The sequence below is a fragment of the Talpa europaea genome (genome assembly GCF_964194135.1).
Source record: "Talpa europaea genome assembly, chromosome: 9".
NCBI classification, from domain to species: Eukaryota; Metazoa; Chordata; class Mammalia; order Eulipotyphla; family Talpidae; genus Talpa; species Talpa europaea.
Window position 1 is genome coordinate 61,849,524 of NC_140076.1, and position 22,886 is coordinate 61,872,409.

Genomic DNA, 22,886 nt, shown 5'->3' on the forward strand with positions numbered 1-22,886 from the left:
TATTGTTGTTGTTAATCTCTTACTGTGCCTCCTTTATAACTTAAACTTTCTCATAGGAACATCTATAGGGAAAAAATGTATAGGAAAAAAACAGAGCACATAGAGATTTTGGTATTATCCAGGAACTTCAGACATCTATGGGGGGTCTTGGAATATATCCCCCCAAAATAAGAGAGACTACTTTACTATATATATAGCAAGAAAGTTAAAAACATGTATAGCTTTTGGCTTATTGAACCTATTAGATGAATCTAAGGAAATAACATAAAATCTAACAAAGATATGTATACAAATAAAAACAATTCTTACTCCTCATAGAAATAATTAGAAATAGAATAGGAAAAAATGTTAAAGTAGACAAAATAAAACACAGAAATATGAACTCCAAAAAATGAGTTCATGAAAAATCTTAATAAATAATATAATGCAATAAATTACACGTTTGATATAATTAATGACATGAAAATAATTAATTATATAAAATCATACATGTGTAGTGTATATCAGCCATAAATATAGGTACATATTACTAATTATATTATAGAATACATGTATTATATGTATATACATTGAAAATATGCCAAAAAAGTAGGTTCCTCCTGGAAAAATGTCCGAAGTTAAGATGAAATACTTTTCTGTATTTTCTAAGCTTTATATACTAACTATGCATTAGGTACAATTAAAAGAAAATAAATTGTTTTAAAGATTTTTTTAATCTAGTAATTCCATTACTAACAATGTATAAGATGCAAAAAATAAATTAGAGGGAACAAAGCTACTCCTTGCAGTGTTTTGATGTGGATTTGATATTCCAATTTTATGTCAGGATTTTATATGATATTTATAGACTGAAGGGAAAAAATGAAAACACATCTTCAACCTCGACATAGTCTTAAAAGTATAAGATCAGTTGATGAAATGTTGTTATGAAAACTATGCTTATAAAAATAATGGAAATATGATTACAATAAAATATTACTTTAAAACTAACATATAAAGTAGGATTTCAAGTTGACTTGTGGTAAATTAACCAGAAAAAAGTGACTAAAACTGCATTGGGTATTAGTGGCAAGATTGTTTTCGCTTCCTTTTACTTTCTGAATTTTCTTCAGACACTTTTAACTTAAAACTCTTTTCGAGACAAAAGAAAAGAATAAAAAGATGATACTGTTGTTACTGGATAGGCTTTTCAAAAACCAACATTGACATATGTTCAGGATCACATTTCAGTGACATTTACTTATGAAAGAGCCTCAAAGTCAGTCTGGGAGGAGCCTTGGGGCATGAGGGTGGCAGGGGGCAGAGCATTTAGAAGTGGGGGGTTTAATGAGGTGATAATGAGTTGAGGGGGTCCAGAGCTCCTTAGGCCTTCAGATGTATCAAGTGTCTCTGGATAATTATCAGTTTCAGGGGTTTCTGCAGCAGTAGGGCAGTACCAGCCCAGGCAGGTTTTATCTCCACCCCAGGCTTACTGAGTACCTTAGCAGCTTTGGGTCTCAGCACTGAGTAACTGAGCAAAAGACTTAGTGGATCTTCTTAAAGGCAGGTGAGCAGACAGTCACATCAAGGTCTGGAAAGGAATTTCTCAGAAAACTGCACCAGATACTGTGTGGGTGCTGGAGCCACAGCAGGCAATGAGATGTACATAACCCCTACCCTTAGAGAAGGTATTTCCAGCAGGACCATCAAACCATTAATTACACACTAGCCATGAAGAATTCAAATGTAATGAGTGTTATAAAAGGAAGTGCAGAACATTTGTGGTTTGCATAGATATGACACACAAATTCAACTGTACCCAGAATTCAGGCAACAAATGAAAGTGATACAGAAAGAAATTAAAAAAATATAAATAATGCAAATAAGTTATTTCAGCATCTCACTCCAGGGAGTGGGATGTAAATCAGCTCTTCCCTGGGTTGACTTCAGTTCCTGTTTTTCCTTAGGTGTTATCTCCTCTCATTAGGTACAAGCATACAGTGCACAGTTTTGCATGCACAGAGCCATTCACATCATGGTATATGGAGCTGACTCCCCTTGGGGTGCACAAGCTATTTGGCTGTATACAATCTGTATTCTTTTTTTATACAACTTAGATCCTCAAATAGGCTAGCTATCTCAAAGAGTAAAGAAAAACTGTAAGGACTACCTGCTCTAGACAGTCTCTCTAGTACAGAGAATTTGTTAAGTTATCACAGTGGAGCTAGCTCCCTAAAGGATTTTCAAGAACAATTTTGGCCAACAAATTTTTTACAGTACATACTTTAGAATCAAGTCCTTCATTTTGATGGGTGCCACTGAGATCCCATCTACTCAGGACAGCTCCCCCTGTAGGTGAGGTATAGTAGTACAGAAAAACAGACTTCACTAGGAAGTGAAGTTGGGAAAGAGTAGCCAGCAGATAGAAGGGCTGTGTTCACCTCTTGCAGATGAGCATGGAGTTTGTTCAAGGAACTGAATCTGGGACACAGAAAAAGCAGGAAAGAGAGAACGGCTAAACTACCTGTGACTGGCCCAAATCTTACCTGAGCTGCAAGGTCCCTTCACTGACTGACTCTACCAACATTAACCCAGTATTTGCTGAGTAGTCCTAATTCCTGTGGAATACTGTTATTAGATTCCCACTTCCCAAAGTTTCCCCTCCTTTTCATTTTCATTTATTTCTTCCTCCTCAAAGAGCATGGAATCATGCATAATCACTTTAGTTCTAGAAACACTTGCAGGTTGCCTACCCTAAGCCAAGTACCAGAGCTCTCTGGGACATGGTAACATTCTTGTGACTCCTCTGTTATTACTTGGTCTTTCTCTTAAGGGTTCAGGTTTTTATCTTCATCAACCTTTGAGTTCCTCCCCAGGAGGCCTAAACCTGTCACAGCGTCATGCTCTGAGTGGCTGACTGACATACATGCTATCGTATTTTCTTATTTGTGAAATAGTCTGAGGCATGTGTTAGTTAAGAGATGTGTCATGGTCACTCACATAAATAGTGACAAAGTCAGGTCTGGAGGATAAGCTTCCATATGGCAAAAAGTCACAGTTTTGAGTCCAATTTTTGCCTTTTTTTTTTTAAAGATTTATTTATTTATACAAGCACTGGGTATAGTCAGAAGCGCGGGAGGGTGAGAGAATTCACCAGAGCCAGAGCGGGGAGCAGAGCAGGCAGAAGGACCAAAGTACACTGCTGAGGGGAGCAGCGGGCAGCAGGAGAGGTCTGCGCGCCATGTGGGACCCTCCGCCGGTGGCCGGGGAACAACTGGGGATCGAACGAGCGCTGCAGAGGCTGCAGACAGCTTCGCAACCCAGCGCTCAACCGCTGCGCCACGGGGGAGGCCCTGCTTTTTTTTTTTTTCAAACAACATTGCCAAGTCACTTTCCCACAAGGATTGAAGGAAAAAGATAGAGCTAGATAGACAGGTTTCAACTCCTGATTTGACTGTGTGACCTCTGGCAGGTTATTTAACATCTCTATGTCTCAGGTTCATCACCTGTAAAATGGGGATAATTGTTTCTCAGAAGACTGCTGAGTGGGTTGTGGGAGCTAACACAATAAAGCTCTCAGAACAGTTCCTGGCCCCCAGATGCTGCTCGGTAATGACAGCTAAACTTATTATGTTAATGCACATGCTGTTTCCCCAAACCTGATGAGTCATCATTTTTATAAGTTACGATCAAATGTAGTTCCAAGTCCACAAAATAGTGACATAAAATAAAAATCAGATAAATTTCTCCCTTATGTCCAGACAGTGAAGTGCAGATATTAAATCCAAGGCTGGTAGGATAGTGCACAAAAACTCACAGCTCTGCCAGTCCTGGGGTGTCATTCTCGTCCACTATCTAAAGTTGATGCTAGGGGCCTCCTTGGTGGCACAAGGGGTTAAGTTGCAGCACTGTGAAGCCAGGGAGGTGACCCACATGGGGCAGCAGACTTCTCCTGTTCCACCTGCTGCTCCCCTCAGTAGTGTATTTCAGTCAATCAATCTGCCTATTCTACTCCCCACTCTGTGTCTGGTGAATCTTCTCAGTCCCCTGCACCTCTGCCCTGTATTCCAGTTCTTGTATGCATTAATAAATAAATCTTTAAAAAATAAAGTTGATGCTAGAATTCCAGTCAATGTAGACTGGGCAGGAAAAAGATTGTCATTAATCCCTTCGCCCCGTCCCTCCCCTTAAGGGAGACTTCTGAGGAATCCCACAGGACATTGCTGGTTACATCTTACTGGCCAAACTTAAATGAACATACACAGCTACAAAGGAAGCTGGGAAATGTAGTCTTTAAAGAACCCTACGTACAGTTAAAAGCTGGAGTTCTATTAGTAAGTGAAGTGAGAACATATAGACTAGGTGGGCAGGCAGCATTCTCTAAACTACTGGTCATGTACCACGAGCCAGTGATGAAGTCGGGAGGTTGAATCCAGTCATGTCCCATTTTATCAAAGTTTTGGGGTTCATAAGGAATCAAAGAACACTTCCCAAGCACATTTTCTCAAGATCTATAAAGCTGCCTCTACTTTAATTATTTTGAAAGCATATCCCCCTTAAGGGAAATGAAACTACATGGGTTTGATTCACTCTAAATTATTGAAAAATTGATTTTTTAAAAAGGTGTTTGCTCACCAAGACTTTTTGAACCATCTTAATGAGCTTAAAAAATAAAACCACTAATTCGTTGAAGTGTAGAATCGTGTTTTTGACAATAAAAAGAGGAAACTGGACCCACAAACGAATGTGTTGACATATTCCTTAGTGATGGATAACCTGTATTTTATAACTCTGACTTACAAAAAATAAAGCCCATATTCTAGTCACCATTATGGTGAATTTTATTTTAAAGCCCATATTATTCACTTCATATTAATTATGGACTATCAATAATGTGAGGGCTTTTTATTGTGAAATCTTTTAAAATAATGTATGTGATAGTGATTCTTCATGAAGGCACTATTTACTGAAGCATTTTTCCAGTCACAAGTGTATAGAATGAGGCTCATAAAAAAGTCAGATCTGTGATTGAACATCCCTTTCAAATAAACATTATAAACCTGAACAAATGCACTTTTACTCCCTGGCAAGTGCACCAGATTCTACTGTGCCACTGAATCAGTCCATAAGAAGCTATTCTTTAAGGCCAATGGAAAGGAAGAAGGTGAAAGGGTAGATGGACTGCTCTGGAAAAAAAGGCACTAAGAAATAGGATACAAGAGAGACTGCAGAAGATACAGCAGAGCTGGCCCTGTTTGGGGAAATGAGTCAGAAAACCAGTAAGTCAAATGATTCAGCACCATCCCTACGAAAAATGCATTGATTGAAATTTACTGGTAAAAAGCATGGACTTTTGGAGTCATGCACCTGATTTTGTATTCCTGCTCCTCCAGTTAAATAACTATGAAACTTTGGGTCAGTTATCTAACCTCTATGAACCCTGACCTTCATATCTATAACGGGAGAAAATTTTACTAACTCATTGGTCTGTCAGGCATTTAACTGATAATTCAATGTAATATGCTTGGTAATGGTCCCTGGCACATAATACACATTCAACCAAAGATAACTGTTATCAGTTTCCTTTCCTTCTCTTTTTATAAAGACATCCCTCACTTCCTTCTCTTTTTATACCAGATATCTCCCTTCAAGAACTCTACATCCTTCATCTTTTATTCTTAAAAAAAAAAAAAAAAAAGCCAAACTGCTGGAGGGAGAGTTGGGGGGCAGATGACTATTTGAATTCATCTCCCTAGGATTTCTAATTTCATTGAAGTTGGAATAATAGTGAGGAAATTACTTTAGACAAGGGTTTCTGCTCTCGCTGTTAATTTAAACTGCCACTGTCTGCTAAAATTGAAAATGCTGATTTTGAAAAAAGTCAAGGCTTCACCTAGGACAGGAAGGCAACCTTTAGATTAGCAAAAATTAAATGAAAATGCTACTTACTGTGCTGGAATGATAGAAATATCTCAAAAAAAGAAAGAAAGAGAAGGAAATCAAACTAGATACAGAAAAATAGATCACTGATGACTTAAAAGCACAGTAGAAAATTAGCTTATTTACATTAACTTTAAAGTTACAATCACAAATTTCAGAGAAGAGCATTTTATTCTGGTAGGTCCTTGCACTTCCTTTTAAATAATAACAATAAATTAATAATCTGTTTTCTCCATAGTCTATATCTACCTCACAGGGGTCAGGTGTGTCTTGGTCATGTTCTATGTTCAGTACCACCACAATGCATAGCACACGGTGCTCAATATATATTTGTTGAGTAAAGGAGTATATTACATAATGATTTTCATCAGCATTTTCCTTTCTTCACATTGAGAATTTTCCTAGACACCTATCAAACTTGACCACCCATCAATTCAGGGTATTGAAACTGGTCAGGTTGTTGACCTTGAAAAAAATCTAAGAGATGGTCTATTCCAGCGGGTCTCAAAATATGGCTGGGGACCATCACCTGGGAACTTGGAATGGCCAACATTCAGTCCAATTCAAGATCTTCTGAAATAAGCAGCTCAAAATGGTCCCATTCATCAGTGTTTTAAGAAGCCCTCCAGGTGGTACTCATAGATGTTCCAGCTTAAGAGTAGCAGATAAATTCATTCCCCTCAGTTTACAAAGGAAGAAATGGAGGCTGAGAAAAGGGACTCAGTTGTTTTTCTAGACTCAACTTAGGTAATAACCAGATAATTAAGAGGTCTCAAATTTATCACTTCTTGATTTTGTAGTATATTTCACTTCTCTGAGCTTCAATTTCCTAACCTGTAAAATGAGAAGAATACTTCATAGCAAATATACTAAGTGATACTGTATATAAAGGACATAGGAGACTTCAGCAAGGTTTAGTTCTCCTACCATTAGGCTGTTTCATTAGGCTTTAGGGTAGATTGTGGAACACTTTCACAGGAGTTGAGACCCACTTTTAGGAGATAGGGAAAAAAATGTTGGAAAACTCTTATTCAACTTAATCAGTATGGCAGGGACTGACAATTGGACCCCTATTATACATTCTCTTTTCCTTCTGTGTTATATTCAGCTGGGAACATGAACACCAGCTAAAGAATGCATTTCCCTCCAGTAAGTTTTGAACTTGAGACTGGGTTCTGGCCAACGGGATTAAAATAAGGATGACATGGGTAACGTCTTGTCCAGGACCCTGAAGGGAAGGAATAAGTATTGCCCATCCTCTTTTATTTTTCCTTCCTTAAAGTTGTAATGATTGTTTCTTCAGTCATGCAGACATAACCCAGATGAAAATCTGTATCCAGGAAACCATTCAAGTATACTATCTGCCCTGGACCAAGAGAAAGAAGATCCTCTTTTTTGAGCCACTGTGATTTGAGATTTTACTATATCAACAGGATACATTTTAAGTAATAAAAATCAGGAACTCTAATCATATGTGTTCATTAGGGAATGACCATAACATTACATGGCACATATTAGATCCTTTCTTGCTGTGCCCATAAGCCATTGGAATATTCCAGGGACTGCAATATTTCACTATCCAAACTAAATTTTAGATACCACACAGGATTGTCAAATAAAACTCTGTTATCAGGTCCTATAACTACACAGGTGTGTGTATGTGCAGAGTGTGTGTATACACAGAATATCTGTATAAACACACACATACATACAACTTCCCCATTGGGGAATGTAATCAAGATTCCTATATTCAAAAATTCTTCTTAAAAAATATACAACATGATTCTTTCTTTTAAATAAATGGTTACATTTACAAGGCTAAGAACTTTCTCAAATATGAAAACATTTATCCATGATTAATATAATGGAGTTAGAGGTTGATGTTTGCTACCATGAAGGCTACAGACTTCACTTTAAATTTGTGTCTGGCAAACCCACAGGAGGTTCTAACATCAGGCGGGTTTTTGAAATAATTCCAGGGTGACCTAAGCCATTAAAAGAGGACTCAGATGGTGATAAAAGGCTCTTGGTAAACATGATCATCAACTTGACAAACACATTTGTCATGAGACATCTAACCCTCAGTCTGTACCCCTGTAAACTGAATTTTGTGAATAGTTTAGGATACCTGAGAGAGTATATGTCTTAATCCCCATCTGGTTATCAGGGAGTCCCTGTACTTCCTGTATGTGAATAGCTGGGCTGAAGATGGCTTGATAAAATAAATCAATTATATTGGCCAAAAAGTAGCTAACAAAGACCTCAACTAGTGTTCACTAGGCTTTTACGAATCAGGTTTTTTCCCTATCAGGTTTTACAAGATACTCCATGTGAAATCTAGCCAAACACAGACATATTCCCATGGGAATATGTGTTTCTTTGCATGCACAGAGCTGAGATAAAGTGGGGCTATCCCTGGAAAGTCTCTATCATGCACGTCAGAAATCTGTTCAATGCAGTCTCTTTCTTAGCCTGTTAGTTTGCAAATACAATGTCCAAATCTTTCCAATGGAGTGTATAAGCTGAATTATGGATGGGTTATTATCACAAAAACAGAACCTTGGGAAACTGCATCTGGACACTACCAGCAGAACAGCTATCAGGGCAAACTGGTAACTCACTGTCATGTAGTTCTTCGAGCTTCCTATCCACCCATAGTTCTGACAAGAAAAGTAACTGCAGAAGAGAGAGAAGCACCACCCAAGAAGAGAACTGTGTAGGTGAAAACACACAAAGGACTTTGACAAGATGGGGTCTGGGTTGAGCCCCAGCTCTGCCACAAACTAACTCAAAGATTGTCCCTACTTATTGCACATTCCTGGGCTTCAGTCGCTCCCTTGTAAAATGGAGTAGACGCCATCTACATTCCTTTCCAAATACTAACATTCTAAAATTATTTTTAAAAATATAAAGCACATTCTACTATAAACAAAAAACCTTGGCACATTGGACCAAGTCATTTCCTTGTTTAAAATCCTTCAACAATTCCCTGATGCCTAAAGTAACAGTTTCTAAACATTTTGATTATGTGTGCCACTAAAAAAAGTCTTTAGCATAGATTTCCTATATATATAAATACACACACACACATACACATATTACTTATAAGTTAACATGTGCCCATGTATGAAGAAACATACATAAAATAAAATTTAAAAATAAAATAAAAATAAACAGAAATTCTAAACTTTCTTCCCACACTCAATGGCCCATCTTTGGATACCACACTTGGGATATAAAATCCCACTTAGAGAACACTGGTATACAGGATCAGGTTTAAGCTCCACATCATGGCATAGTAAAGCTATTAAAATTAGATCACCTCCTATTTGTCCAGCTTCATCTCTCCTTTCTCTGCCTCAAACACAATGTGCCAGCAATTTCTTCCCTGCTCATACCATATTACTCAGCTTTGAATCTTTTCTCATACTGTTTCTTCCTTCAGGTATACCTTTCACTGAACTCTTTACCTGGAAAACCCTGATCATCTATGGCGGAGACTAGGAGTTGCCTAAGTACCATCCTCCCCTTCTCTCAACTCTTGTTATATTGCAAAATGGCCAATGAAAAGCCTCTTTTTCTAGCTTCCCTTAGAAATAGAGCCATTCCATTCACATAATGCTATTCTGGCCAACAAGATATAAGCATAAATGCCCAAAAAGAAGTCTCAGTTAACATACACACTTTTGTACATTGCCCTGTCCTTTTGCCTAGAACATGGACTTGATATTCGAGAAAAGATAATAAAGTCATAAAAACAAGTCCTGTGGTGAAACAAGGGTATTTTGAACTATGGGCAGTGGACCAGAGGACAGAGTTCAAAAGAGAGAATAATGCCAGAGGGGAAGCCAGAGTGGGGCTTTTATTTTGTACCCCAAGAACATTAGTAAGACTTGAGAAGATTTATGCTGGGAAGTCACAAGATCTGATTTTTTTACTGTAAAGATTTCACACGGGCTACAGTGTGCAGAATGGACTGGAAAAAACAAGTTCCCATTCAGTGGGTGTGCAATATTCAGAGCCTGATGAATAGTCCAGGTGGGAGATGATAAGAACACAGAGTTGGTGGCATTTAAAATGGAGAGACCTCATGGATCAGGGAAATACTAGGAATATGAAACAGACAGTTACACTTGGTAACTGTATAGATATGGACTGTCACAGAACAATGGCTTACAGAACTGGGTGGGTGCTGTACAATTCACTATGATTAAGATATAGCAAATGAAAAACTGCTCCCTTTGTGCTTGCAGCAGACAGCTGAGCACTGCTGGAGAAGATGCCATCACAGGGCACATTACTTACATAGGCATGGCCACCCTCAGCAAGGCTCTCAGTTCCATCCAACAACGCTCCAAGTTTCCTCTAATCACCTTGCTTCCATTCTCTGTATCTCTCTTTAAATATTTTTCAATTTTCTCAAACTTTGGATTCCTCCACTTCTCCACCACACTCTCAGATGATCACATCATTTGCTACTTCACAGAGAAAACAGAAGTGATGTGAAGGAGGTCCCTCCATTTCCCACTGCTGAACAGATACTCTTCTCACTTCTAGATCAGATGAGAGGCATCATAACCACAAGGTGTTGCTAAGGTAGTACTAGGATGGCAGGTGGGTGGGTTTAGGGCCGCAGAGGTTATGTAACTAGCTTGCACTGGCCATACAGCTAGTCAATGACAGGCCAGCATTCACACTTCTGTCGATATGGCCCTCAAGCTCTTTCCTTCATTATCCCAAAGCACATAAAAATAAATACCTCTTACGCAGCATCTCAAGACAACATTTCTCTACATGCAAAATCCACAACAGAACAACATATGACATGGCAAAGCTCTGTAAAAAGACCCTTGGAAGCTTCTGTGCTTTCAATTTAAAGACAAAAGAATGGGGGTGGGGGAAGCAATCAGAACATGAAGTATTAATAAACATCGTAAAATCATTACCTGGTCCCTTAAGTAGCCTCTGAAGTAAGGGTAGTAGGGGGAAAACTGCAGGAGGTTTTCTTCTCCCCTTCTAATAGATTATACGTTTCAGCAGCTAAAAGGGTATGAAAATTTAACGGAATTTTTAATGTCTTTCTAGGTTTTACAATACCACAAAGAGTCATCTTCATTCTCCTCTCCACAAGAACAGATGGGTGGCAGGGATGGTGGGGCCGTGACTCACCACCTCCTCATGCCCACAGAGTCTGTCTGAGCAGCAGGCAAACTTCTGGGATCAATAGGGTTCACGGTAACACAGTATCTGCCAGCAAGCCTTGGAGCAGGCCATTAGTCAAGCGATGACCTGCCAACCTGACCACAGCAGACTTGTGATATGGCTTCTCAGAAAGGTTAGCCCTTGCTGGGAAACTGAAAAGGTCATGGTAGCATGCCCTAAAGCTGCACAGAACTGGGGTGAAGGGCACTGCAAAAGATCTAGGAAGTGGTAGCCAGGGCCACCTCAGAGGCTAAGGTCAGCACCCTCCAACATGACAGAGAGAAGCGAAGCAGAAGAGGTAGCTGCTGTGACTTCTAACAGAGGCAGGCAACTTACTGGGATAGCTCCTTTCAAGAACATTAAATTAAACAACCTCTAATGCATGACAATAATCACAGGAGGTCAGGTGTCCAGCGGGGATCTAGAAGCAAGTTCCAAGTTATTAACTTTCAGAAAAAGCAAAACCAAAAATCCCAAACTATAAATTTTAATATGATTACAACACATGTGGCTTTGCAAGGGATCAGACATTTGTCTTCTGGAATTTCAAAGGAGTGGAGATATAATCCTCAGAGAGCCAAGTCCTGGGGCCTCTTTTTCTAAAGCCATTTCAGGGAAAGGGAGAAAAGTACCTCAGAGGCACATCGGACCCTTAGTGACATTCTTGAATAATCTCCGTGAGTCAGCAACCAGGAGGAATTGAACTTTCATGGTCTCAGACAGATTTGGATTACAACTGACTCCATGATTTACTAGTATTTTGACTTTGGGGAGGTGAGTCCATCAAATCCGACAAACCCAGACGATTCAGCTGTTTTGTGAATTCGCTGATTCTATATTATCTTTTTTTTTATCCAGGGCATTAAACTATCGATGGACTACTTTTATTATCAGTGGCCTTTATAAATGTGACGCCCACAATGACACAGGACTTCAGATATTATCTGTCCGGCACTGGGCCTTTGATGGTCTTGATGCAAACATAGCAATTCTGTTGATGCAGCCCAGCCCCAATAAGCTTTGTAGCCTTGTAGTAAAATTTGCAGACTCTAGAGTACAACTATTTATGGCTCTATTACTTGCTGTAATTGTAAGTAACTTATTTAATCTGTGCCTCAGTTTCCTCATCAGCAAGATGAGTAAAATAGTACCCACACAGACTGGTTAAGGGGATTAAGTAATGATTACAAAGCATTTACAAGTGACTATACATAGTAAGTACTCAACAAACTTTTTCTCGATTCATTGATCCTAAATAACCAAACATTCTCCAAGAAATCTAGGTTGCTACTGAGTTTACATATATTACAATGATATTACATATCATTGAGAAGCTAGTTTTTTTTCACTTTTTGCATTTTTTAGTGAAAAGACATAATTATACTTTATCCCTGATAAAAATTCACTTTAGTAATTACTCTTCCAGCCTGCTGGGATGTTAAAATAATTTTGCCATTATGTTATTCAACGTATTATAGTCCCCTGCTTTGTATCCTTTACTCGTTTATTTAGCAATTCTTTTCTGTGTTCATCTAAGCTGTTGACTGAAACTACTGACAAAGGCAGGTTAATACAGTGTCATGGATCACACAACCAAGGTCTCACAGCAGATGGAGATTAGCTCCTTTACGAACAGTCTTTAGAGAGACAGTTGCTGAGTTTGGGGATGTATTTTTGAACAAATCATATATTCTTTTTTTTTTCACAAATTATATATTCTAAAGTCTACTTTCGTTATTAGAAACTCTCAGAAACTTCTCAAAAATGTGTTGCATTAAGATACATTTCTTCTATGCCATCTTACTTATTTATAAAATGTTCTCAAAAAATCTAATTAACTCATTTATTCAACAATAGTGAATGAGCAGCTAGCTATTCTATCAATAAACAAAGGATAAGGTAATTTTCCGATAGTGACAAGTACTAAGGAGAAAATACAACAGAGAAATAGAATACTGCTGGAACGGGGGAAGGGAATGTTAGCTCAGGTGGCAAAGGAAGGCTCTTCTCTAATGATATTGGAGCCAAGATCTGAACAAAGAGAAGGAGATAGCCATGTGAATATTTTGAGACGGGCCAAGCCAAACACAGAGTCAATTTAATATGAAGGCTACATATGCAGGGAATATTTGAGGGAGAGAAAAAAGGTCACTGTGGTGAATAAGTGAGGGCATGATAAGCAATGAGAGGGAGATGGAGAATGTGAGGGGGATGGGGGTGGGGGAAGAAAAAGGGAGCGAGTGAGAGAGATGGGGAGAGGGAGGAAGGGCTGGAAAAAAAGATAGAGGTCATCCAGGATTTTTACAAAACATGCAAAGTATTTTTCCCCCCAACTGTAATGGGAAACCACTAGAGGAAGTTAGGCAGGGGTAACATGATCTGGTTTACATTTTAAAAATAATATTAAGGCTGCAATGTAGAAAATGGATTAACAGAGAGAAGGACAAAATTAAGGAAACAAATGAAGAGGTTAGTACACTAATCCAGTGAAAGATGAAAGTACGTTGAACTAGGATGGCAACAGTGAAGAGGGGTAGGGATGACCTAATTCAGGGTTCATTTTGGAGCAAAGCAGAAAGGACTTGCTGATGAACTGAATGTAAGGTGGAAAAGAAAGAGAAACATCAAGAACTACTTGAGTTTGAGTCCTGACCAGCTGGGAGAACTCTGCTGCCTTTTGCTGAGGTGGAGAAGACCAAAGGAGCAGCGTGTTAGGTGGTCCAGGTGCACCACTTCCTCAACATTCCCCACTTTCCTTGACAAAAGTTACCCCTCTTTTACACACTCAGGAAGTCCATTCTTTAGCATTTACTTCCGAGGCCATTTTGATTGATTTTTTAACACTCTCCTCTAGACTGAAAACTCTCGGAAGGCAGGAACCCTATTGGCTTTGCTAAAACATTATTCTCCAGTATGTAGCACTGAGTTGAGGAATGACAACAGAGAAGGGAAATAAGACTTGGAATCTCCTTTCTTATTCACTCATTAATATGACTATGTGGGGTCCTCCCTGGTAGCGCAACAGTCTCAGCACCATGAGCCTATCACCAGCCACTGCAACATGAGTTAGATCCCTGGCAGGCCAGGGAGCTGACCCACATGGTACAGCAGACCTCTCCTGTCTTGCCTGCTGCTCCCCTCAGCAGTGTATTTCAGTCAGTCTGCCTCTTCTGCTCCCCACTCTGTCTCTGGTGAGTCCTCTCATCCCCGGCACCCCAGTTCTTGTATGCATAAATAAATAAATCTCAAAAAAAATACAACCAAAAGAATATGGCACAAGCCCTGTTTTTCCTTCCCTTGAATGTACTTATCAAGAATTCTTTTAGGTTGTTATAGGGTTTGACATAGGGGAATCTAATGCCAGCGTCAGTATTGCTATGATATTTTCAGTCGTACTGAATCTTCTGTGTCAGTTAATGCAGCTACTGCTTACTGGGGTTTTACTGAAGATGGTCACTTTATCAAAGGGACCATCCAAAGTGTCAAATAGATGAAATCAAATTAGAGAGGTTTAGTGACTCACCCAAGGTTTACCAATAAGTGTTGAATCAAAGGCAAATGGCCTTTCTGATTCAAAAGCTCATGAGTTTTGATTTTGCCAAATGAAATCTAAATTAAAACCTATTTTTCAAAGTCAACAGGGAAAAACAATGTGGCAGTGCATGGAAATATTCTTTTAAATTCATAAAGTACTATAAGATTATTCACTGAGTTTCCTAGCTAATTATCAGTTTATCTTTCATTTACCTATATATATATATATGCCCTTTTGTTCATAAGAAAAAGGCAAAGATTGCCAGATACAGAACTGAAGAATTAAGGAAAATCTATAATTCAATCAAGGTAACCTCCCAAGGAGGTAAGACTGGAATGTGATTATGACTTAGAAGCAGAAATGTGATTAGTTTTATTACATCCCTCTTGGAAATGAATTTGTATAAACCCAAGTGAATAGCTCAGGAAAAGGCATCCCCCAAGGTCAGAAGAAGTATGGAATAATCACATGGTATTGTTCAAGGCGTAGTGGCTTTGACAGAATGGCCTATCACCATAGAGGAATTTGAGTTCAGGAGAAACAAATAACTATGAAGATAGTCAGCTATAACATTTTCCGGAGACTTACAATGTACTAGGATCTTTACCTACACCATTTCCTTTAATTCTGAATAATACACCAATTAACCATCAAGACAATCAAGTACCTCATCCATAATGCACATGGCAGAGTTTGCAGGGCTTAGAGAGCAGCGCCAGGACTGAACTCATACTTGTCTAACACTCTCGCCAAACTCTTAATCATTAAAACAAGCAATAGCTAATATCTTAATTATGTTCATTCATCTATACCCATGTTTAAGTCTTTCTCTCAGTGATATTCTTCTAGTTCAACCCCTTTTCAAATGACAGTTACTATATTGGCTAAATCACCAAAATTTGCTTAAAAAGGTCAAGCAGGAGAGGTGACATGGAGTAGAGGAAGAGTCATAAGACTGGGGGTCAGACGACCTGGTTTCTGGCCTCATTTCTGTCACTGAAATGCTTAAGGCCAAGGAAACACCCTGTCTCCCTAAGCCTTGGCTCCTCAGCCATACAATGAGGACATTATCACAAAATTTCCTCACTTCCTTTCAGCTCTGGTAGTCACTGACTGCTGTCCAGTGACTGCTTCCACTGTCCAGTGGAAGGAAGAGAAGTTGGAAGTTGACCTCACTTTTGGGGGACTTCCAATTATCTTTCAGATGCCATAATAAAAGGAAGAAGAGTTCCAGAAAACCTTATATACAGCAAAAACTCTGAAAGCCATTACCTCACAGCATGATGTGGTCATCATTGCTCCCTTGCCCTTCTGGCTCTACAGGAATATTCCTGGAAGGGTCAGCTGCTGAAATAGTAATTCTGGGAATCTAAGAATGGTGGGAGGGTACAGTGGACACACTTACTTCTCTCAGATCCAAAAGCAGGGGACAGTATTGAGGGTATGGGCTATGAAGATGGTTATCCCCCAAGTGTGAGGTCCACTCAAAAATGATAACAGCTGGGCTTCCCTGATGGCACAAGGGGTTAAGCACAGCACCGTGAAGCTATCTGCAGCCACTCCAGAAAAGTTCAATTCCCGGCCAGCTAGGGAGCTACCCACATGGCGCAGCAGACCTCTCCTGTCTCACCTGCCGCACCCTTCAGCTGCGTACATTGGTCGATCTGCCTGTTCTGTTCCCCACTTTGTCTCTGGTGAATCCTCTCACTCCCTGCACCTCTGGCCAGCTCTTGTATGCATAAATAAATAAATCTTTAAAAAAATGATAACAGCTACCTACAGGTTTTGCTAGCCACACTCCTTATGATATATGATGTTTCACTTCAGCTTTACAACAAACCTTTATGGAAGGGGAGGAAGGTAATGGGTAGTATATATGATTAAAGAAAGGGTTCAGGAGTCTCTCCCCACACCACCCCCTATAGGAGTTACACAATTGCTAAAACTACCCTAAAATTTATTTACAACATTGACAGGAGTAGTAATTGGAAGCATCTGTTGAGAGGAATGGAACCATCTTTAAGGAACAATAGAAGTCCCATTAAAAAATTAAACATAGTCCTCTCTCCTACCCCATGCAGGTCCATTATGTTCCAGCCACACTCAACAGTGCAGGAACATCTACACTCTTCTGCCCTCTATGCCTTTGCCTGTGACTTTGAAGTCATTCCCATCTATGCCTGGCAAACTTAAACTCACATATTTCAGACACATCTCAAATGCCATATCATGAGAAAATCTGCTTGATGTCACCCTCAGTAGTTAGTGACTTTCTGCTCTTCTTCTCTACAGTATTTTGGACATCTCTAAACTTATTGACAAATAAGAAAGACATTGAGATTATTGATTTATTCACTTATTTCTTTTTTTTAATTAAAAAATTTTTTATAGAGGCATGTTATTTATTTATTTGTTTGTTTGTTTGTTTATAAATGCACTGGGTACAGTCAGAAATGTGGGAGGGTGAGAGAATTCACCAGAGCCAGAGCGGGGAGCAGAGCAGGCAGAAGGACTGAAGTACACTGCTGAGGGGAGCAGCGGGCGGCAGGAGAAGTCTGCGTGCCATGTGGGACCCTCCTCTGGTGGCCGGGGAGCAGCCGGGGATTGAACCGGCGCCGCAGAGGCCACGGGCAGCTTCACAACCCAGTGCTCAACCGCTGCGCCACCAGGGAGGCCCTATTCACCTATTTTCAACTGCGCTCCATGGATGTGAGATGCCCAAGGGTATGGACAATAAAGAACCCTTTCATATGTCAGGATTTAATAGTACTTTGCATGAGCACATAGTAGGCACTCAGCAGTGTGGCTGGAAGGATGCAGGCCTGAAAGGATGCTCAATAACTGACATAAAAACCTTTAGGTCATTTTTTATTAGCCAGAAGTTTGATATTAAAGGGTAAAATAACACAGTATATACTCACAGGATATTGTCTAGCCTCAAGTAATGGAAAGAGCTTTATTTTGTCACTTGGACAGGAGTGAGAAATATGATAAAAAGATGGGGTAAGATCAACGGATAAAGTAAAAGGGCTGAGCAAGTCTAGCCTGAGTACTCTCAGGAAGGGCCTCCCTTAGCACATGAGGGGTAGTGGTATGACAGGTGCCCCCAAAGCCTAGAAAGTGCTGGAATTACTGTGGCCAATGATTTGTTAAGGTCTCCTAGTTTAGTAATAGATTACTAAAAAAGAGACCTACATCTTATGATATCAAGATGAAACAACAGCTCAGGAAAGCTCAATGAAAAACACTCTAAGGAATGAATGGATAAATCTTTGTAAATATGTTCAGGTCTACTGGAAAAATCCAGAAAATTATATTAAAAAAACAGTTAAAGAAGGGGCGGAGAAACATGGCGGCGAGGAGACGCTGCGAGTAAGATCTCCCATTAAAAAAAGTTAATAGGGAGGAAAAGCGGCAGGTCCCAGTGAGAACTGGGACACGGAAGATAAACGGACGACTCCAGCAAACTGCCCAAAGAAGAAAGTTGCCATAAAAGAGGACCAGAAGGGAGGGAAGCGCAGAACCCTGCTCCCCTCCCCCGCCCACAAAGTCTGCACTCTCCGACCGGCAGAGAGGAGGGAAACAACAAACCAAAACGGCCAACAAGAACAAAGGACACAGCAAGCGGGACTGTGAGTGGAAAGGAACTATTTCAGCCACCACACCCCGTGAACTGGAGCTGTGGAGAACCCTGCAGGATCCGCCGCGGAGGTGAGCTCCAGGCGCCATTAAAGAGAGCCCCGCCCCCCAGGAGGAGACCAGCACCAGCACACAGCCCCGGCCGCCCAGCAAGCTTGCGCAGAAAGCAGCGCGCTGATCCTGATCGGATCACAGCTGCCCAGGTCCCCGCGCCTGCGACCTAGGCTTGCGGGGAGACCACGGAAGCCCTCCCTGAGTGAGCAGGAACCAGGCGCCCAGGCAGGGAAGCGGGATTCAAAAGGCGCCATTCCCGCGCCACTGATCTGGGCTACAGCCCGCGTCCTGGAACTGAGGGCTTTGGAACTGAGACCCGGGGCACGAAATTAGGGGCGTGGGTTCCCCACGACGGTGGGGCACAAGGCACACACAGCACCCCAAAGCCGTTGAGGTGTACCCTACCATCCCCGCTCTGCTCCCTGTCCCACGGGGTGGAAAATCAGCTCCCCAAGGGCGCTAGGAGAGATCTCTGGCGCCACCTAGCGACTTGAAGCCAGAAGAGGCTCTTGAAGGAGCTAGTGGCCAGCTGGGGAGTTAGCCCACACCCGGCCCCTTCCGAACAAGTAGTCTGAGCCCACTGGGAGAGCGAGCACCCACAGCCGGGGCAGACCAGGCGCGCAGAAGAGTGTGCCTGAGACCAGACGTGCAGGGAGTGTGTCCCACATCACCATTTTAGAACAGGGACATTTCTTCAGTAAAGACTACCTGCAGAAGGCTTCCTCAGGAGCCAGAGGTGAGCGGGGGAAGTTCGCCGACGCCAGACCCCCTCTGGCCTGCAGTCCAAGCCCAGAGGGGGAGCAGGAACCCACCACCGGGGCAGACCAGGCGCACAGGGGAGTGTGTCCCCACATCGGCATTTTAGAACAGGGACCTTTCTCCAGTAAAGACTGCTTGAAACTGACAGATGACTCCTGGAGGAACCAGAGGGGAGCAGAGAAGCCCACCCAAGATGCCGGCCAGTCCCAACAACACAGTGTCCCAACGTATATGGCAAATTAGAAAACACACAGTAGGGAGGAGAAGAACCACACGCAACCTAGCAACTCTCCAGAGAAAAAGCACACCACAAAAAGAAAACCAGCCCCCAGATTGCAACGACAATAACTTGGAAGAATTTCTGTGCCTTCCAGAAAGAGAATTTAAAATTGCCGTGATTAAAAAACTGACAGAAGTCATAAAGGAAAACAATGATAAGGGAAAAATAATCAACGATCAGAAGAATGCAATTGAGTCCCTAGAGAGGGAAAACAATGGTCAGAAGAAAGAAATTGAGTCCCTAAAGAGGGAAGTAAAAGAAATGCAGGAGATCAAAGAATTAATGGAAGAACTAAAGAATTCTGGGAAAAGCAATGAAAGCAGAATAGATGAAATGGAAGAACGAATAAGTAATCTTGAAGACACAGAAATAAAAAGAACCAAAACAGAAAAGGAAAGAGAAGTACGAAGGAAAAAGAACGAGGAAAGACTTCGGGAACTATCTGACTCCATGAGGAAAGGAAATGTAAGAGTTATAGGAATACCAGAAGGAGAGGAGAGAGATGTAGGAACAGAGAAAATATTCAAAGAGATAATTGAAGAGAACTTCTCAAATGTGAAGAAGGAGCTGAAAATTGATATACAAGAAGCAAGAAGAACACCAAACTTCCACGACGAAAGGAAAAATACAGCAAGACACATAATAGTAAAGCTCCCAAGAATCCAGGACAAGGAAAAAATAATGAAGCTGGCAAGAGGGAAGAAACAGATAACATTCAAAGGAAAACCAATCAGGCTGACATCAGACTTCTCCGAAGAAACACTACGGGCAAGGAGAGAGTGGAGGGACATAGTCAACAGACTCCAAGAAAACAGATGCCAACCAAGAATACTCTATCCCGCAAAGCTCTCCTTCCTCTTTGAAGAAAGAATATGGACCTTTCCAGACAAACAGAAACTCCGGAATTTCATTGCAACTAAACCCCCACTCCAAAAAATACTACAAGGAGTCCTAAAGCCAGAACCTCAGAGGGACGAATAACAATGAAAGAAGGCCAAAAAAAAAAAGTTATTAAAAGAATAAATAAATAAAATCAAAGGAAAGACAAACACAATGGCAAATACAGATGTTAACATATCAATAATAACTCTGAATGTAAATGGACTAAACTCTTCAATAAAAAGACACAGAGTTGCAGCCTGGATTAAGAAACAAAACCCAACCTTTTGCTGTCTCCAGGAAACACATTTAGCTACAAAAGATAAAAATAGGCTCAAAGTTAAAGGATGGAAAACAATCCTACAAGCAAATGGACCAAAAAAGAAAGCAGGAACAGCTATACTTATATCAGATAAAACAGATTTCAAACTCAAAAAGATAAAAAGAGACCCCAATGGTCACTACATTATGATCAAGGGGACAATACTTCAAGAAGAAATAACACTCATTAACATATATTCACCAAACGAAGGAGCACCAAAATATATCAGACAACTGTTGTCCTCTCTGAAAACAGACATCAGAGAAAACACATACGTAGTGGGAGACTTCAACACACCACTATCAACAATGGATAGATCAACAAGACAAAAAATAAGTAAAGAAACCAAAGCTCTAAATAAGGACCTAGAGCAATTGGGCTTAACAGACATCTATAGAGCACTAAACCCCAAAAAAACGGAGTACACATTTTTCTCAAGCGCACACGGATCATTCTCCAGGATCGATCACATACTGGGGCACAAGACAAACATCAACAGATACACCAAGATTGAAATCATATCAACCATCTTTTCTGACCATGAAGGCATCAAACTAGAAATAAACCATAAAAAGAAGGCAAGGAACTTTCCTACCTCATGGAGATTAAAAGCCACACTACTGGAAGACCATTGGACTAATGAGGAGATCAAAGAAGAAATTAAAAAATTTTTTGAATTGAACGACAAGGAGGACACCTATATCCTAAATGTATGGGATGCAGCAAAAGCAGTAATAAGAGGAAAATATATAGCAATAGAAGCTCACATCAAGAAACAAGAAAGAACGCAAAGAAACAACTTAATCTCAAAGCTCAAAGATCTAGAAAAAGAACAACAAAAAAACCCCAAAACCAGTAGAAGAAAAGAAATAATAAAAACCAAAGCAGAAATAAATGAAATTGAAACTAAAAAAACAATCCAAAAGATCAATGAAACCAAGAGCTGGTTCTTTGAAAAAATCAATAAAATAGACAAACCCCTAGCCAGGCTCACAAAGGAAAAAAGGGAGAAAGCACAAATAAACAGGATCATCAATGAAAGAGGAGAAATCACAACGGACACAGCAGAAATCAAAAGAATAATCAGTAACTACTATGAACAGTTATATGGAAACAAGTTTAACAATCTAGAGGAGATGGACAAATTCCTACAACTCTACAATCACCCAAAGCTAGATAAAGAAGAAATAGAACACCTAAATAGACCAATTACAATTATCAAAATTGAAATGGTATTCAAAAACCTCCCCAAAAACAAAAGCCCAGGACCTGATGGATTTACAAATGAATTCTACCAAACATTCAGAGATGAATTAGTGCCTATCCTTCACAAACTCTTCCAAAAAATTGAGAAGGAAGGGACAATACCAAACACGTTTTATGAAGCCAACATTACACTAATACCAAAACCGAACAAGGACAACACAAAAAAGGAAAACTACAGGCCAATCTCCCTAATGAACACTGATGCAAAAATCCTCAATAAAATTTTAGCCATCAGAATCCAACAATGTATCCATAAGATAATTCACCACGACCAAGTAGGATTCATTCCAGGGGCACAAGGATGGTTTAACATCCGAAAATCAATCAACGTTATCCAACACATCAACAAAAAGAAATATAAAAACCATATGATAATATCAATAGATGCTGAGAAAGCTTTCGACAAAGTGCAACACCCATTCATGATAAAAGCCCTTGAAATTCTTGGGATACAAGGAACATACCTCAACATCATAAAGGCCATCTATGACAAGCCAACAGCCAGTATCATTCTCAATGGTGAAAAGCTGAAAGCAATTCCATTAAGATCTGGAACAAGACAAGGATGTCCACTCTCACCACTGCTTTTCAATATAATACTGGAAGTCCTAGCCAGGGCAATAAGACAAGAGAAAGACATCCAAGGAATCCAAATAGGAAAAGAAGAAGTCAAACTATCACTATTTTCAGACGATATGATATTATACATAGAGAACCCCAAAAACTCCACAGAAAAGCTAATTCAACTCATCAATCAGTTCAGTAAAGTGGCAGGATACAAAATCAACACGCAAAAGTCAGTAGCCTTCCTATACACAAACAATAAATCTGAAGAAGAAGAAATCAAAAAAAACATCCCTTTTGTTATTGAAACAAAAAAAATCAAATATTTGGGAATAAATCTAACAAAAGAGGTAAAGGACCTATACAAAGAAAACTATAAAACACTGTTAAAAGAAATAGAAGAAGACACAAAGAAATGGAGAGACATCCCCTGCTCATGGATTGGAAGAATAAACATTATTAAAATG

General features: G+C 40.1%; 1 protein-coding gene across 2 annotated transcripts in view; it reads right to left on the reverse strand.

Moving 5' to 3' along the window:
- FGGY (FGGY carbohydrate kinase domain containing) overlaps window positions 1-22,886 on the reverse strand; it is a gene marked incomplete at both ends in the record, with an annotated part of 393,087 nt that overhangs the window by 234,129 nt on the left and 136,072 nt on the right. The gene's annotated exons all lie outside the window — the stretch shown is intronic.